Source organism: Sorex fumeus, unplaced genomic scaffold (assembly GCF_029834395.1).
Source record: "Sorex fumeus unplaced genomic scaffold, SorFum_2.1 ptg000014l, whole genome shotgun sequence".
In the NCBI taxonomy this organism is placed as follows: Eukaryota; Metazoa; Chordata; class Mammalia; order Eulipotyphla; family Soricidae; genus Sorex; species Sorex fumeus.
In genome coordinates, this window is record NW_026606071.1 from 26077169 (window position 1) to 26091496 (window position 14328).

The 14328-nt window shown below is 41.7% G+C and overlaps 1 non-coding gene across 1 annotated transcript; it reads right to left on the bottom strand.

Annotated features, from left to right (window-relative positions):
* Window positions 1-10953: 10953 nt before the first annotated feature.
* Window positions 10954-11060, bottom strand: LOC130021238 (U6 spliceosomal RNA). The gene has a single exon (XR_008792128.1). It is a non-coding gene; the product is annotated as a U6 spliceosomal RNA (small nuclear RNA).
* Between the last annotated feature and the right edge of the window lie 3268 nt (window positions 11061-14328).

Below are 14328 nucleotides of genomic sequence, written 5' to 3' on the forward strand. Positions count from 1 at the left end.
GAAAAACAGAGGGAACACTGAGACCAAAAGGAGAAGGCAGGCACTCCGTGGTGGGTTGTGGTATTGGAATGCTGTATGCACGGAACCCGAACCTGTGCTTGATAACTGTCCCATAAATCACAGGGATTCAAATATGGAAAGGGGGGGCCAGAGAGACAGTTCGACAGGTAAGGCACTTACTTGCCTTGCACACAGCTGACCTGCGCTCAACCCCCAGCACTACACATGGTTCCCTTAGCCCCAGTAAGAGGAATCCCTGACACAGAGCCCTGAGTTAAGCCCTGAGTTAAGCCCTAAACACAGTCAAGTTTCAAAAAAAAATTTATTTTTTTAATTTTTTTTATTAGTGAGACACCATGAGGTACAGTTGTAGACTTACAAATTTTGTGCTTGGGTTTCAATTATACAATGATCAAATACCCATCCCTCCACCAGTGCCCATTTCCCACCACCACGGATGGATCCTCCCAGGATGGGAGAAGCATGCTGAAAGTAGACTATGGACCAAACATGATTGCCACTCAATGCCTCTTTTGCAAACCACAACACCCAAAAGGAGAGAGAGAACAAAAAAAAATTATTTTTAATAGGAAAATAAAAAAACTGAGTTGAGGAGTGTGGGGAGTAGTTGGTGACACAGCCACCAATAATCAATTAAGACTCTGCTTCCTCAGGGAAGCATTCTCTGATGCCCTAGTAAAGTAAGTAAAGTAAAGGTAAAGGCCCTCCCGTTGATCATCGATTTGCTCGAGCGGGCCCAGTAACGTCTCCATTGGAGACTTTGTTGTTACTGTGTCTGGCATATCAAATACGTCACGGGGAGCTTGCCAGGCTCTGCCGTGCGGGCGAGAAACTCTCGGTAGCTTGCCGGGCTCTCCGAGAGGGGCGGAGGAATCGAACTCGGGTCGGCCACGTTGGCTGCATGCAAGGCAAACGCCCTACCGCTGTGCTATCGCTCCAGTGATATCTCTGATGCCCTAGACTAGGATAAATGCCTTGTTTAACTTTCCATGGCATCTGTATTTCTGTAAATTACACAGAACACACCTATAATGACTTGTTCCAATGTCCTAGAAGGCTGCTACTATATTTATTTGGCTCAATCCTAGCACAGTTGCAGATCAATAGGTATTTGTTGAATAAATGGATTATTTTTAAGCAGTTATTTTAAGACCATTTAACATTCTTTCCCCCTTCTTTTGTTTTGTCATCAGTACCTCAAATTTAGAGTCCTCTTACCACATGATGTCTCTGCCCTCGATAGCAATAACTGCCACTAAAATAGCTTTTTAAAAAAAAAAACCAAGAAAGCTCTTTAGTGTAATAAATGAATTAACAGAACAATCTGAGAGATAGTCTTTTGCCCATATTTGAAGAGTACATATTACACATCTACAAAGTTGTTAAGAGTTGCTGCAATTTATTCAGCCCATAAACATTTATTGAGAGAGCTACTGTGTTCTGGCACTGCTGAGACGACAGTGAACAAAACAAATAAAAATCTTGCCTTTGGGGAACCTAAATTCGAGCAGAGCACACTCTTCCACCAGAAACAGCTTTGAGGTCAGATCCTCTCAAAGTCTGACTTCCTCGCCAAGGGCTGGGCAAGAAGGGAGATGCATGCCTCCCGCTCGCCCTGCATGGGTCGGGCCCATCAATCCTAAATCCCAACCCTCTGTGAGGTTTCTCCTGAGGACTCAGTCCTTTCAGGTCTCTCCCTTCCTGGGTGTCTACAGTGTCTACAAACAACTTAACATTGCAAGCTGTCCTCCCACCCCCGCCACAGTACCACATTCCTAGTTTAATATACAACAAGGTCTGCTCTCTCGAATGTAGTCTACATATCACATCTCTTAACCCCGCAGAGCCTCCCCAGTTGAACAGTCAGCAAATATTTTCTGCAAAGCACCAGAATAATCATTTAGGATTTGGAGACATACAGTCGCTTGTGCAACTATCCCATCTACCCTTGGCTGCCGTATTCGGGCTGCCATTGGAAATATGGGAAAACGGTCCTTGGCAATGCAGGAATCAATGGACATTCTGTATTCTTATAAAGTGTTATTCAGGGGCTGGAATGGCAGTCCAGCAGGAAGGATGCTGGCCTTGCACAAGGCCAACCTGGTTTCAATCCTTGGTACCTCATCTGTTTCCCCAAACCCCGCAGAAGTGATCCCTGAGCTCAGAGTCAGGAGAAAGCCCTGAACTCTGGTGGGTGTGGCCCAAAAACTGAAAAATAAATAATTAAAAATGTTATTTAGAAAAGAGCGATAGCACAGTGGTAGGGCGTTCGCCTTACAAGCGGCCGACCCGAGTTCAATTCCTCCGCCCCTCTCGGAGAGCCCGGCAAGCTACCGAGAGTATTCGATATGCCAAACACAGTAACAACAAAGTCTCCAATGGAGACGTTACTGGGCCCGCTCGAGCAAATCGACGATCAACGGGAGGGCCTTTACCTTTACCTTTATTTAGAAAAGAGATGCATAAAACAAAACGTGACACATCCATACAGGAGAATGTTATTCAGCTGTCAAATACTACAACAGGGATGAACCTTAAGGACATTTTTCTAATTAAATAAACCATATACAACAAGGCCCCTCTCGGAGAGCCTGGCAAGCTACCGAGAGTATTCGATATGCCAGACACAGTAACAACAAAGTCTCCAATGGAGACGTTACTGGGCCCACTCGAGCAAATCGACGATCAACGGGAGGGCCTTTACCTTTTACCTTATATACAACAAGAAAAGTATGTATGGTCCCACACATATGAGGTATCTAAAGTAGTCAATTCATAAAATTTGAAAAACAGAATAGCAGCTAATAGGCCAGAAGAGAGGAAGAAAATTGTCATGATATTCACTTACACTTCTCTTGTTTCTTAAAGAGTAAAAAAGTAACAATTTATTTCATAGAAATATATGAATATGTCCAACACTCATGACACTTAATATTGGGCATTATGCATTCTGAAAACAGACTACAGACTGAACATGATGGCCACTCAATACCTCTAGTGCAAACCACAACACCCAAAATGAGAGAGAGAGAAAAAAGGAAAGCCCTGCCACAGAGGCAGTGTGGGATGGGGGGGATGGGAGATGGGAGGGATACTGAGATCAGTGGTGGTAGACAATGGGCACTGGTGGGGGGGATGGGAACTCTAGCATTGTATGACTGAAACGTAACCATGAAAGTCTATAAGTCTGTAAGTGCACCTCACAGGGATCCATTACAAAAAATAAATAAAAAATAAAAATATAAAGCCACTTCAAAAAAAATAAAATTGGGCATTATGGTAAATTATGTCACTGTCACTGTCCTCCCATTGTCCACTGATTTGCTCATGAGACTTGTTACTGTGTTTGGCACATTGAACACGTCACGGGTAGCTTGCCAGGGCTTGCAGTGCGGGAGAGATACTCTAGGTAGCTTGCCAGGCTCTCCGACAGGGGTGGAGGAATTGAACTCAGGTCGGCCGTGTTGGCTGCGTGCAAGGCAAATGCCTTACCTGCTGTGCTATTGCGCCAACCCAAGGTAAATTATGTACAGACATATTTTTTCACAGCTGAACAAAACCAGGTGAGGCCTGCTTTCCCAGTGAGCTGGGGCTTACCTCAGACATCTCGGCAGCCGCAGAGCGAAAAAAGCAGAGATCCGAAGGGTCAGCTCTGGGAGCCAAAGGAACTGCAGACAAAGGACCTTTCTAAGTAAGCTAAGTTTCTCCTTTGCAAAATCAACCAGATATGCTCTCCTAGAGGGGTTGAGAATATAACTGTACATGGCATAGTTCCTGGAATGCAGTGCATGACCAACAGTGGCCCAAAAGACCCCGCCTAATCTGCTCCATCGTTTTCCCTCTGTGAATCTGATGTTTTCTCATGACCAAACTAAGGATATATGTTAGGGGAGGAAACGACAGAGGTGGAGTGCTATACTCATCACATCACATCAAAGCTAGAGGCAATAAGCATGATTTACCATTGTTGCAATTAACCTTGACCACCTAGCTGGACTTTTTCCTAACACACTTGACCAGCTTTCAACATATCACTTGATGTGTTCAGTAATTCTCGCTCCCCACTGAAACCTAAATCATCTAGGGCAGGAACTTATGTGGAGCTTTTTCTAGTAATATATCAAGTACCTTAAGCGCACACACACACACACACACACACACACACACACACACACACACACAAAGGAACGAAGGAGCTGAAGAGACAGTATAGGAGGAAGGTCACTGCCTTTCATGTGTCTGCCCCTGAGTCGATCCCCAGCACCCTATAAGGTCCCATGAACATTGCCAGGAGCTTATCCCTGAGCACAGAGTCATGAGTTAAGCCCTAAGTACCACTGGGTGTGGCCCAAAATAACAAAGACACTAAACAGACACTTGTTGAACAAATGGTTGCTTTTCCTTTGCATGATGTTCATGGCCTTTTATAATCTCTCCACCGCTCCAATTTTTTTTTCCACTTTGTTCTTGACTAAGTTCACCATGTTATTTTACTCCCTCTGCCTTGATCCATGTTGAGAGCCTTTCTAAATTGCTCAGGCTCTCACAGCACCCTAGGACTGTCACAATATTCTGAAATGATCACTAATCCCTTCAGCTCTTCTTATCCCACTCTATCCTTTGAGCGACAGATGGTATGCGTGGTACCTTACTTACCCTCCTATACAATCTTGATGCCTTTACTCTTTGTTTTCATTTTCCAGCTGGCTTTCTGAAATTTCATCTTTGCCCCCTGTAGAGTCCTTATACTTACTAAACAACTAAAGTCTGATGCCAAGTGCAGTTTTGATAAGTAAACATCTCTGACTATCTTGCCCCATTTGACTTGAAACCTTAAAAATACTACCATTTAAGCAGATCAAAGCATGAAGGGTGCCTCTGTTTAACAACATGAGCTGAGTAAAATCCTTGTGTGGGTGCTGTGTGGTTTGCCTAAAACACAAAATGGGAAATCAGGAGCTAATTAGAGCTATGTTCTAAATCTGGCTTAACACACAGGCTGGGTGGCCTCTGACAAGCTACTTAACCTCTGGGTGCCTTACTCAGCTACCTGTATCTAATAAAGTTGTAATATCAAATTGCTCTGCATGTGGATCATTCATGCCATGAAAAATGTAAACTGTTGTGTAATTATGGACCTCACTCATTCAACATCTCCACCCTCCTGGTCTCTTCTCCCTGGAAAGATTTATCTACCCAACAAAAGCAAAGTCAGCATCCAACTATTTGTAATACTTTTCAGCAAAACTCCATGACCTCTACACGTTCGATCGCATTTATAGTGAACAGCCATTCTGAAAAAAGAGTTATGTCCCAATTTATTACAGTGAGAAATTAAAGTCCATCTGTCAATGTGCTAATAGAAGAGCTAGTCCGAAGAATTCCATGCCTGCATCAAACTGTAACAGGATGGAGACTCAGGGTATTGCTATTCTCTAACAAGGGAATCTGCTGTTTACATGCTCATTAGGCAAGGCTAATTAACAGGATGAATATGGCAGTCCTCCCACACAGAGGTAGCAGCAGATATGAGCAATAACACCAGTCTGGCCCACACAGAGATGCTGTGTTCTCTCTCTCTGAATGGTAAAGCACTGACTTCCTCCCACTTGACTGAGTGGCTTGTAATCAGAATGTAATGAATGCTGAGAGGGTGTCTGGGGTCATGTAGTTTTAGATGCAGCTGGACTATGGAGAGAACGGCAATGCCAAAGACAGCTAGAATAAATCACTCGCCAATTCATTTCAACCAAGAAATGAATTCAAACACCAACCAAGAGTGGTGGTCAGTTCAGGGGGCTCAAATAAGTTCTTTATTTCACATAATCCTAGAGCCAACGGAGAATTTTCTGAGTCCTATGATGGACAAAATATCTCACAAGAGGATCTGACTGCAGTAGGAGATGACTTTTTTGGACCACAAGTTTACAAGGGTTGGGATTTTGTCATGGTGTTTTGCCGAACAGTTACTAGAATCAGACTGTACAATCAACTTGGGCATAAACAACTTGTGCACAGAGCTTAGATGCAAAAGTGCCAGTAAATACTAACATTGGGGGTGAAGGTGAGGGGAAGCAATGTCCCAGGATGTGCAATGTCAATCTTCAACATGACACAAAACCCCACTGAATTAAACTTCTACTCTACAACTCTTTGGTGACATCACTATGTGCCCTCCTGTGTTTCTCAAAGTCCTGACCCTCCTTGATGCCATTAACCAATTCCTCCTCAAATCCTCCTCCCCAGGTTTGAAAGGCACCCCTCCGCCTTCCTCTCCTTCATGCACCCTCATTCTCAAGCTCTGACTTCCTCCTTTCCTTGCTGGCCTCTCCCCATCAAACAGGGCCTTGTCTGGACCACCCCCCCCCCTCCACTTTCGCCTCCATGACACGCACAGGTCAACATATCCACATTTGGGGTTTCAATAAATCCCGCTATGCCCCTGTCCAACCTTGAGGCCTGACCTCTAGTCCTGTGTTCTCTGCTAATTGCAGCACAGTTTGATCTGGATTGTAAAAGGTAAAGTGAGATTCAACTGGTCTAAGGTTGAACCTAAGGTTACATCAGTTTTCTATTCAATAAATACTTACTGAGTACACATGAGGAGCTGGTCATTTTTCTAGAAGGGGAAGGGGAAGGAGAAAGGAAGGGGAGGGGGAGCAAGTCAGAGAGATAATACAGCAGGTAAGGCATGTGGCAGACCCAAGTTCAAACCCTGGTACCCCTTATTGTCCCCCCAAACACTCCAGGAGTGACCCCTGAGCACAGAGCCAAGAGTAAGTTCTGAGCACAGTTGGGTGAATCCCAACCTGCCTCACCCCCCCCCCCCATCAAAAAAAGAACAGAAAACTTATTCTTTTCAAAGTGGAAGGAGCTGTGCAGAAATATGGACAATGAAATAAATCAGAAGGGAAAAGACAAGTATTAGATTATTTGACCTCTATGTGTAATATAAGGGCATATAAAATTGATGAACAGACAAGACAAAGCAGTAGATGCAAACAACTGAACTAAGGTTACCTGAAGAGAAGTGTGGGAGGGAGGACGGTAAGGCTAAGAGAAAGGGAATGAAAGGTGAAATAAAAGTGAATGCAGCTTTTCTAAAAAGGTAAAAATTACCACTGAACTTCAGCAATGAACTTAACTCCTGTAGTCACTGTGTGGGCACGTAAGGAAATGCAGACTAATAAATAAAAGATAATTCAATCCCCTGGTTATTCTTACTGTAATAGCTAGACTAACAGAGAAAAATCAGTAAAGTTTCAGAAGTTCTGACAAAGACAAAAACTGTTACTGGTTTATCACCATAATCCCCAAGACAAAAACAAAACAAAACAAAAAAAAAACATAAAAAAATCCTCACTGATTAATAATTTGGAGGGAAGAACATCTCCTTCTCACCGCCATTGTTTATTGTTGGTCTTTCTAATTTACTACCATCCCTCCCACCCTCACCCCCACCCCCACCCCCATCAGGTGCCTCATTCAATGCTGGTGGGAATATCAATTGGTTCAGACTGTTGGGGAAAATAATATGAACACTTCTCCATAAACTAGGAATTAAGCTTCTATATGACCCACCAATTCCACTGGTTGGCATCGACTATCACAAGAGCTCTAAAATTCTATTCAGAAATACATATGCAATTCTATGTTCATTGCAGCACTATTCACAACAGCCAAATCTGGAAACAACTCAAGTGCCCAAGAACAGATAACCGAGTATAAAAATAAAATATGGCACATATACATAACAGAATACTTGTCTTAAGAAAAGATGACATCATAGAATTTACTGTTACAGAGATGGATCTGGAAAGTATCACGATAAGTGAAATTAGTCTGAAAGAGGGGGAAAGACACAGAAATATCTGCCTCATATGTGGAACATAAAGAAACGTAGTAGGGTTATAACAAATGCCCAAAGGCAACAGAAACTAAGAACTGGTCTTCAGTGGGAAGCTTACCAGAGGAGTAGCGGGATGGGAGAGAATGGGATGGGGGCACATAGTGGTTGTGGAGGGAAGTGGACACTCTGGTGGAAGGTCCTAGTGCTAGAATGTTTCATGTAAGAAATTCCAGCGTGAACAGTATTATAAACAAAAGTGCCTAAAAAAAATTTTTTTAAAGAAAGAGTTGGAGGGGGCTGGAGCGATAGCACAACGGGGAGGCGTTTGCCTTGAACACTGCCAACTCAGGTTCAATTCCCAGCATCCCATATGGTCCCTGAGCACCGCCAGGAGTAATTCCTGAGTGCAGAGCCAGGAGTAACCCGTATCACTAGATGTGACCCAAAAAGCAAAAAAAAAAAAAAAAAAAAAGAGTTGGAGAGAAGTCTATTGTTTCCCATCCACTGCTTTTCCTAATTTAAATAAGAAACAATAGGGAAGATATGGAATTCCTGCACAGTCTGTGCTCCTTACCAGAATCAATTTATTCCATAAAGCCCAGAGTAGTTTTTTTTTTTTAAAGAAAAGCCTTATCTCTGATATACCTTCTCCCCAGTTCTAGTTACTCAAACTCTAGCCATTTAATTTATTAAGTCTTATTCTGCCAGGTTTATTGCTTAGTATTTTATATCTCTAAAGCTTCATAATATGTAACATAGATATTATGTTCCCATTTTACAGATGAGGAAACTCTAAGTCCTCTCTTGGACCAACAGCAACTTGAGAGTAAGGATTACCCTCTATTTCCTTTCCCTAACCCTCACTGGATCTACTATAGTTAGTGCACAATGGGTGCTAAGAATGCTAGCTGAAGGAACAACAATAGTGAGTTTTCAAAACACTGACAGCTGCAAATACAAATATACCACTCTATTTTTCTGGCAGAAGTACATATTTGAATTAATTATAAACTCATTGAAGTAAAAGTCTACGTGCTTTACAAAATGTTGACTAGAGCTTTTAAGTTTTTCTCGGTAGGAAAAGTTTCCAAGCTATTGAAACCAGGTTTCAAAATAACATGGCAAAGGTCGGATAGCAAAGGCCTCGCTCAGACCTTTTCCAGAAACAAAAGACCTATGCAGCACTTAGGATTTATTTTGTGAACCACTCCAAATCTCTAGCTCTACTGACTTAGAGCTCAAATTCCACCTAATACCATTCAAGAATGTTCCCTTTGAAATACCCCTAGGCAATCAATTTAAAGCACTTGTTCAGTACTTCTCTTCACTTGTTTATTGTTTGCCACTTGCAAAATCATTTAGACATTTGATGCCCCGATATATTTTCCCAGAAACCAAACAAAATACAAGCATGACACGTCAAATCTCTGCTTTGCTATTGAAAGCAGTAATATTATGTCCCCATGTCAACCACTGGCTTGGGAAGCCCAGTCTTCAGACTGGAATGTCCATTTCATAAAATCACCAGAGTTCCGATATAAGTGTCTAAAAATATAGACGTCACATTTTTCATTTCCTTTCACTTCCACGGCAGGGAATAGTGACTGGAAGAGAAGAGAACCACCACTCAAAAACAATCTTCCGCCTGGGACTGAAGCGATGAAGGTGGAAACTTCTATCATAAAATCCTCCATAAAAGTAGCTAGCGCTGGCTCTAACTGCAACAGGGAATAACTGATCAGTGCACACAGCTGCCTTTGCCGAGCCAAGTCAGCTGGCTTGAGCTGAATCTGTGCAAGACCACAACCACAAAAGTTAGGACATTCTCAAAGAGATACACTGAGACCCCAGATGCAAAAGACTCAAAAACAAGCGAAGGGAGTAGGTTTATATTTAAAGACGTCATCATCTGGCGGGGAGGCAATATGAGATGGATGCTTTGCAATTTCTGCATGCAACTGATCTCAGTTTAATCACCAGAAATGCATGATTTCCCTGGATGCAGCCCTTGATGTGGCTCTGATGGCATCCAGGCCCACCCCTACCCCTGGGTTGTGAAGCCTATTGGTCAAACAGTGCTAGTGGGGGATACTCTCTGGTGCATGGAGAACCATGTAATGCCAGGGATCACATCCCAACCTCATTCTCTTCTTCTTCAATCTGAGTAATTAGAAACCGTGTTTCCCAACCAATACAAGACTGAACTTCAAGCAATTCATCATGTACCACCTCAAACTGAGGGAAAATGCTGGGGCTTTAAAGAGAATATCAATTCATGTAGAGGATTTAAAGTTTGGTTTAGAGGCCAAAGAGATAATATAGCAGGAAAGGCACTTTCCTTGCATGCATCTGAGGTGGCTTTAGTCCCTGGCACCCCAAATGATCCCCTGAGCTCTGTCAGGAGTGATTCCTGAGTGTAAACTCAGGGATAAGTCCTAACCACTGTCAGTTGTGGCCAAAAAAAAAAAAAAAAACAGTGTTTGATTTATCATGTGCTTTATAAACTTCCTGATAAATACTCAGTGTAAGTATTTATAAATACTCAGAGAAAGGTAAAGCGAGTAGCAGGAGCATTTTAAAGATGAGAGACCAAGAAGACTTTTATCAGCTGAAGGTCCAAGAGGGAAGAAAAAGATCTTCTTAGAGTCCCTGTCCAATTACTGAGTCCCATGGGCCACACAAGTTTAGTTACCTTTTGAATAGTTCTTCACTCAGGGTTCCTGATGTTCAAAGGATTATAAATAAGGAGTAAATAAACTAATCTCACCCTTGAGCCACCCAAGTTCACAGTTTGCTCAATGGGACTGAGGTGTGGCATGGGAAGAATACAATTTTGTTTTTTTGGTGGCGGGAGTGTGAGGAGCAGACCCAGCAATGCTCAGGTCTTAGTCCTGGATCTGCACTCAGTAATTATTCCTGGTGGCACTCAGGGGGCCTTATGAGATGCAGGCGATAGACCCAATTGGCTGCGTGTAAGGCAAATGCCCTACTTGTTGTACTATGGCTCTGACCATAAGAATACAATTTTTTTTAATTAGTGAAACTCCATGAGGTAACGTTATAGACTTACAAACTTTCGTGCTAAAAATATGGAACACTTCATGAATTTGCGTATCATCCTTGTGCAGGGGCCATGCTAATCTTCTCTGTATCGTTCCAATTTTAGTATATGTGCTGCCGAAGCGAGCACAAGAATACAAATTTCTGACCCCAGAAGAGTTCTTATACCAGCACTGCTTTCTAAGGTGAATGACTTCTAATAAATCAGCCCACCTCAGGACTTCTCAGCCTTCCTAATCTGCAAAATCCTGCCAATGCCTTCCCACTTCCAATTTATAGAACAGCGAGGAGGGTGCTTGCTCTGTATACAGCCAACCCCGGCACCACATATGGTCCCAGAGCCCACCAGGAGTGATCCTTGAGTACAAAATAAGCCCCGAGCATTGCTGTGTGTGGCCCAGAAACAAACAAAACAAAACAAAAATTTGTGAAGCACAAATGTGGATAATGTATGTGAATGCTCTTTGTAGCTTCTAAATCAATTGTGTTCATTCCAATCAGAAGCTAGTTGAATCCTAACCACACAACAATTTATATTCAACATGAAAAAAGGAATTATTACCAAGTACCCAAATACACCCACCAACTGCCCCCGGCACCATGTAATCCCATCAACGGCCAAGATCCAGAGACTATAAAACCGGAAGCTTGTCTAGTTCAAGCTTATTGTCTAGTTCTCGCTCTCAGAGAACCCACAGGCTACCACGAGTATCCTGCCTGCACGTCATAGTCTGGCAAGCTCCCTGTGGCATATTCGATATGCCAAAACCCAGTAACATTGATGGGTCTCATTTCCCTAACCCTGAAAGAGCCTCCAATGTGGCACTTGCTAAAATCTCAGGGCTGGGATGAATGGAGATGTTACTGGTGCCTGCTTGAGGAAATCGATGAACAATGGGATTACAGTGATACAAAGATACCCAAATACTACACTAGATAATATGAAAACAAAGCCCAGTTCTTAAACTCAAAAAGCACCACTGTGTGGGACCAACAAAACAAAACAAAATCCAAAATCACCTTTATATACTTCTATGAATTTTTTCCATTCATAGCCCCTTCTTGTCTGATGTAAGAATAGTTGGTAAGAAGACAATACAAAACCTAGCGTAAAAAGTATCTTGAAAGAAGTATATAAAAGGTACTATATAAACATAAGGAATTTTAAAAGTCATTCTTAACAATCAAATAAAGAATCATTACCAACTAAGAGGGATAATTCTCTTAAATGATATAATTACATTTGTAGAGAGATGAACTCAGCTGAAAGAAACCAAAGACAAAAGAAATGAACATACCAATGAACTCAATCAGACCTGCTCTAGCAATCATGCCACTTGGGCATGAAACTGACAACCTTCAGTAACTGAAGAATGAGCTCAGAAAGAATCATTCCTGGTGGTGCTCAGCGGGCCTTACGGGATGCCAGAGATCAAACACAGCTGGCCACGTGAAGGCAAATGCCTTACCAAGCAACTTAACCTGCTGTACTATGGCTCTGACTCCATAGTCAGAAGACAAATTGACCCAAAGAATACAATAACAAACAACTGCATGACAGAAGGTAGGACTGACATGTCTTTCAGACACACAGAAATATCCCTAGCCAACAGAAGTCTTTTGCTGGGCAGCTGGGATATTATGGGAAATGAATAACTACCTCACTTCCTCTTGACTTCAATTCCTTATGTCACTACAGGTGACAAACAGGCGAGAGAATACTTTCGACTTTAACCTTCAAAACAGCAACGAGCTTATAGGTTCGAACACAGCCACAAAAAAAAAAAAAACTTATCAGCATGCAAGTGAATGTACATGAGAAGGAATTCACTGACTTTGTCTTTTTCTGTGACATGTGAACCTGCTTTAAGTCTTAGTTAAATGTCACTCTGAATACCTCAAACAAGATTGGTTCTATGGAAAAAGATGTATTTCTCATGTGAAAGGACACACTCAGTGGTAAGAGGTTGCAACCATGACCTCACCCTCTTTTAAACTTAATCTATGACACAACCTTGGCAACTAAGCAACCTCTAACCAATTCTGGCAGGAAACAATCAAGGTTGGCAAATGCAGACAAAACACTGCATTTGACCCTCAAAGATAAGAACAAGGTAATGCAAAATAACAGGATGAGTCTGTTTTTTTTTTTTAACTATGTACAACTTGAAGGCCAGAAAAATCTCTATCCATCATACAGGACAAAGGAAAATTTTACAAAGAACATAAGTTGGAGAACAGGACTGAGTTAACATTTCCTTCCCAATTTGGGTTTTTTTTTAAATTTTTTTTTCCCTTTATTTTATTTATTTATTTTTTTACAGTTGTAGATTTACAATTTTTTGTGCTTGGGTTTCAATTATACAATGATCAGATACCCATCCCTCCACCAGTGTCCGTTTTTCACCACCATGGATAATATCCCTCCCACCCCCCAATTTGGGTTTAAGTGGCTCTTTTACTGTGGATGATGACTATTGCTGTGGAATGGATTTTTACAAGAAAATTCTCCAACATGTGGACTTTATGGAGCTGAATTCGGGAGCTCTCCCGAGTCTTCTGACTACCTTGATCTAACAAGATGGTGGGCAGATGACAACTGGGACTAAAATAGTTGAATGTCATCAGAGATCATTATGATATTAATCTTTTCAAATGTCCTGCAAAGGACTCCTTAATTTATTCATGGGCACATGGTAAATGTGTAATGTATATTTAACATAATATCTCAGAGCAAAATATAGTTCTTATAACTCTTCAGCCAAAACCAAGATTAAAGAACATCATATTTTGAGCTCATAGTTAAGTATTTACCAAAGGACGATCATTATCATAAATCCTCTATTGCATTCATTGTTAAATCCTACAACTACTCTAGCAGAAAGCAGAGAGCTGTATAATTCTTATCACTTACAAACGAAAATTTGAGATTTAAAGAATTGATACTCCTTATCTGCGGTAACATGGTAAGAAAGTGACTGGAAACAATACTTTGGGGGTACACATACATTATTATGGCATTTAATAAACATCAGATAATACAGCTAAATGTAATATACATTTTGCTTCATATTTTAGCATCAGGGACTGGAATGATAGCACAGTGAGTAGAATGCTTGTCTTGCATATGGCTGACCAGATTGAATCTCCAACACTCCATATGGTCCCCCAAGCCCACCAGGAGTGATCCCAGAGTGCAGAGCAAGGAGTAAACCCTGAGCACTACTGGAGTGGCCCCCAAACAAACAAAAACATTTTGCATCAGTAATCAATAACTGCAATATTTATTTTTAATTTGTTTGCTAATTTTATGACTCGGAAAGTTAATTGCCCAATAGCTCGATGCCCATGGAGATAAGTTTATTTAATTTACAAAAAAAAAATCTTTGTGAGGCCGG